The sequence below is a fragment of the Piliocolobus tephrosceles genome, chromosome 9 (assembly GCF_002776525.5).
Source record: "Piliocolobus tephrosceles isolate RC106 chromosome 9, ASM277652v3, whole genome shotgun sequence".
Lineage (NCBI taxonomy): Eukaryota > Metazoa > Chordata > Mammalia > Primates > Cercopithecidae > Piliocolobus > Piliocolobus tephrosceles.
Window position 1 is genome coordinate 91,181,730 of NC_045442.1, and position 5,206 is coordinate 91,186,935.

Here is a 5,206-nt window from a genome sequence, read left to right on the forward strand (position 1 = left end):
GAGAACTTTTAACATTTTGGGGCCACCCAATACTCACCTTTATAATTGTCACTGTTGTTTTTCTTACCTCCCACCTGGAGAAGAGAACAAAAAACAAAGGCATCACCCAGGCGCATATTTCCCCCCTCACTTCATCCAGCACAGCTCAAAGAAGCCAGGGTTGGATCCGTTTCTAACCCCATAGATCACTGTGGCTTCTAACAGCAGACAGCAGTTCAGCTGTGGCTCTCAAACCATGGAGGGCTCCATAGACACCCAGTTATCAAAGGCTTATCACCATTCCCCTTCATTCTTCCTTTTCCCAAACAGTGATGGAGCCAAATCTTAGTGAGTCAGGGTTGTTCTAGCAAATTCCACTTCTGGCCCAGGTGCAGTGACTCATACCTGTAATCTCAGCACTTTGAGAGGCTGAGGCAGGAGGATCACTTGAGGCCAGGAGCTCAAGATAAACCTGGACAACATAGCAAGACCCCATCTTTACAGAAAAAAAAGAGCCCAGGATGGTGGCACGTGCTTGCAGTCCCAGCTACTCGGGAGGATACTTACCTGTAGTCCCAGCTGAGGCAGGAGGATCACTTGTGCCCAGGAGTTCAAGGCTGCAGTGAGCTATAATTGTGCCATTACACTCCAGCCTGGGTGACAGAGTGAGAAGTAAAAAATTTGCTTCTGATACCAGCTGTATTGAGGATTCACAAGAACACTTCTGGGTTAAACAAATTGGTAGGAGGACTGACAGGACTTGGCATATAGTCACACTATGGCTATGACTTATTACAGCAAGGTCAGCAAAGGGGAGAGGTCACAGGGCCATGTCCAGAGGAAACCTGACACCAGCTTCTAAGCATCCTCTCCTAGCGGAGTCACATAGGATGTGCTGAATTCCAAAAGCAACACGCTGTGACAATAAATGTGAAATGTTGTCACAGAAGCTCATTAGAAACTCAGTGCTGGACTTTTTATTGGGGACTGGTCATGTAGACACTGTCTATTGTGCACAAATCAAAATTCCAGATTCCCAGAAAAAAAGCAGGTGTTCCACAGAAACCATATTGTTTAGGTACAATGGAGCCATTTGATCAGTGAGGGTTGGGGGAACTCTTCTGAAATCCAGGTTCCCAAACCTTCCCAAAATTCACGTTCCCAGATACCAGCCAAGGATAAGATAGCCATCTCAGGCCACTTCAATGGCAACTCTACTTCAATTGATTTTTTTTTTTTTTTTCAGATGAAGTCTCACTCCATCGCCAGGCTGGAGAGCAGTGGCGTGATTTTGGCTCATTGCAACCTCCAACTCCGGGGTTCAAGCAATTCTACTGCCTCAGCCTCCTGAGTAACTGGGATTACAAGCATGTGCCACCATGCCCGGGTAATTTTTGTATTTTTTTAGTAGAGACCGAGTTTCACTGTGTTGGCAAGTATGGTCTTGATCTCCTGACCTTGTGATCCGCTAGTCTCCGCCTTCCAAAGTGCTTGGATTACAGGTGTGAGCCACCGCACCTGGCCACTTCAATTGATTATTAGTTTGCAAGTTTGTAATGCTTTCAATGGTTCAACCCGTTTGATGTTAGTTCTGAGTTCAGACTTGTGAGTGACAGACACACTAAGACAGCTGTGAGATTATCAAGTTAACTCAGCTCAATTTTTGTAGTGGTTGCTATTATCTATTTTTATTTGTGTATATTTGAATGCCAGATACCAAAATTCAAGCATAAACTTTGTGATGAATTGTTTGAAAAGTAGAGATTTATTAAATGAGGAAAGATTTCTTTTGAAGCTTTTTGTGTGGTATGCAAAAAGAAAAACACACCAGCACACAATAACAGCTAAAAATGGAAGATGTATGATTTCCTCAACTAATATTATATAAAATTGTAAACAAATTTGTTTTATTAAAAAGAATTCAAGGCCAGGTACGGTGGCTCACATCTGTAATCCTTGCACTTTGGGAGGCCTAGGTGGGCAGATTGCCTGAGCCCAGTAGTTCGAGACCAGCCTGGGCAACACGGTGAAACCTTGTCTCTACTAAAAATACAAAAAAATTAGCTGGGCGTGGTGGGGAGTGCCTGTAATTCCAGCTACTCGGGAGACTGAGGCAAGAGAATTGCTTGAAACTGGGAGGTGGAGGTTGTAGTGAGCTGAGATTGCACCACTGTACTCCAGCCTGGGTGACAGAGTGAGACTGTCTCAAAAAAATAAAAAATAAAAAAATAAAAAAATAAAGAGAATTCAGATTGAGATATAGTAATTGCAGTGGAAGTTGTAAACATCTGCCACACTATATATCAACAGCAGTCTTTCAGCTCAAATGACAGTTTGAAAATATTACTGCTAGAAGTATTTTCTGATTCCCAAGATGCAATCAAATTTTGAAGAGCCAAGATGAAACCTACTGCAACAACAACAAAAGTGATAGCTTCACTGTGATCACAGAGATGATCAGTGATCTAAATGCCTCACATATTTTCACCAGAGCCATGGATGCAAGTAATCACAAGGCAGAAGATATTTTCTCTTTCCTTCCGAATAGCTTTTGGTGGCGATAATACAAATACAAATTGTGGTTGATGTTTGCATAAGGGCACAGACATGCTTGGTCCAAGCTGAAGTAAAGATTCCAAGTTGTGGGCCATCCTGCCCACATTCTGAATTATGAGGTCAAAATAGTATCTGATGTTCTTTGCATTTTCATTGAAGTAACTGTCATAAAATTGTTCTCTTACTTCAGCATTTACACTGTTAGAATTGAGTGATTAAAGGACTGTGTGAGTTTTTTGGCATTCGATATTCTTCATTTCCTTTGCAGTTAGAAACTCATTGGCTCCTGTCACTAACACAGTTGAGAAAGTTGTTAGTTTATGTAAAGTCTTGAAATAATATTTTAATTCTCAAGAAAAGATCCCAAAATTTTTGTTTACTTTAAAAATAATCCATTGAGTGAAGTTTACTTTTTTTTTGTTCATAGTTTTTTTTTTTTTTTCACTAGGAAACAAATATTTTATTCCTTTTTTCTGTTGTTCAGAGGACAGATCGTGATACAGAAAACAGCAGTCTGGCCACAGAGGCTGGGTTTGGTTGATTTCCACAGGCACATGGAGGACAGGAAGGGCGGGATCTTGTTTGAGCTTCCACTCTCATTAAGACCTTTGACTTCTTCCTGTACCCTCTGCAGCAGTGCTGCATGGAGTCTACTGGGTCTCTAACCTACTTCACTTAACTCTCTGACCACTGACAGGCAGTGCAAAGGATGTGGGAGTTGTTTCTGCTGACCAAGGGGACATGGGCAGAGAAGCAAAGGCCCCTTACTCTCCCTCTGTCCATTCCAGTGTGCTGGCCACAACAGAATGGGAATCCTGCAGTCATCACCTGCTGGAGACTCAGCTTCAGGGATGGGAGCCTGTGTCCAGAAAAACTGGGCTGTAGATTGAAGTCTCAGAAGCAGGAAGATTGGAGAGTGGTAGGGTACCACAGCCCCTGGGGTTATTGCTGATAAGATATGCAAGGGCTACATTCCCCAAGGGCAGATTAGAAGCCCTGGACCTGGGATAGGCATGGTAGCTGACACCTGTAATCCCAGAATTTTGGGAGACCTAGACAGGTAGATTGCTTGAGGCCAGGCAAAACCCCATCTCTACTAAAAATGCAAAAATTAGCTGGGCGTGGTGCTGCATACCTATAGTACCAGCTGCTCGGGAGGCCCAGGCATGAGAATCCCTTGAACCCATGTTGCAGTGAGCTGAGATCATGCCACTGCATTCCAGCTTGGGTGACAGAGTGGGACTCTGACTGAAAAAAAAAGAAAAAGAAGAAAAGCAGCAGCCCTGGGACTGGAATCCCTGGGTGCTATGTGAAGGGCAGGGCAGATGGGGCTCCCTGGGGCTTCCCCAGGGAGAAAAATAAACATGGAAGAATATAGTAGCCTGCTGAAGGCAGTGCTAGGCTCACAAACTCCTTGCTTTGCTTTGTATCTCCAATTGCTGATCTTCAGAACAGTCCGGGGTTGGACTGGGATAAGGAAGCGAGGTTCTTGTAAAAGAAGTGAAGAGACTTCATGAAGAAAGATGATAAAAGTGGTGCAAACCTTCCCAGGTCCCATGACAACTGGAGACTCCTGCCCATGCTCTAAAGGGAAGGAGCTAGACTCTCCAGGGAATAAAGCAGACTCCCAGGAGTGAGAGGTGATGGGGGGCAGAGACGAGCAGATGGCTACATGGCTCAGCCCTTGCCCAGGAAAGCGAGTCCACAGTTCACTAACAGTAATAACCATGAACAAGTAGCCATGAACACTAGAGTCAGCAAACACACATACACAGACACATCACAGGAGTTGGAGGAGCCTGCAGGCTGCAGTGGTGAGGCAAGAGATTCATTAGTTGGATCATCAGGTGGAGGAATGGTGTTAGAGGGGACAGGGAAGGGTGTGGGGGGACACACAAGTTCTTGGCTTCTCTTGGAGTAAGATTTGTTGCTGAAGTGGCCGTTTTCTTAAGCATCAATATTTGCATCTAAAAGTTCAAGCAGCTGCCTTCAGGTTCCAGAGGCTTCCCACCGGAGGGCTGCACTTCATTCAGCTCTCTGCTTTCTGGAGTTTTGTTGCATTTGCAGTGATGAGGTTCTCCACCTGGACTTCCTCCTCCCCTGGGGTCCCAGGCTTCCGATTGAAACTGCACTTGTATCTGCAACCTAGGATAAGGAGGATCCCAACGGAGAAGAGGACCACAGCACATAACAACCCCCCAATCCTCAAGGTCTGGTAGTCATAATGAAAAGGGTCAGTTTCCTTCTCCTTTTCAGCTGCACTGGCCAGGACAATGAGGGCCAACAGGCTGCATAGAAAGATCAGCACCACCTCCATGGTGCCTGCACAGCCAGTTCCCTTCCTGAGATGATCCCAGGAGGATGTGTCAAGTCCCAAGGAACCTGGGAGTGGCATGTTCCTAGTTTTCAATCTCATTAGGGATAGGATTATGCAAATAGAAAGAAGAGCAAACAATATTACTGAAATAATCCATGACATAATGGAACCATGGGCAAGTGGAGGTGGTGCTGGGTAGCCCAGCAGGGCCACAGGAACCGACCATGTCTGGAGAAATTCCAGTCATGAATTCTGCCAAACGAGGAAGTGTCGAGGACAGCCAAATCATCAGGGAGATGTAATTCATGAGAAAGCTGTGTAATTTAAATACTCATAATTTATTTCAGCTAATGA

The 5,206-nt window shown here is 44.7% G+C and overlaps 1 pseudogene; it reads right to left on the bottom strand.

Annotated features, from left to right (window-relative positions):
• Positions 1-4,564: 4,564 nt before the first annotated feature.
• Positions 4,565-4,852, bottom strand: LOC111523530 (annotated as a pseudogene).
• Positions 4,853-5,206: the final 354 nt, after the last annotated feature.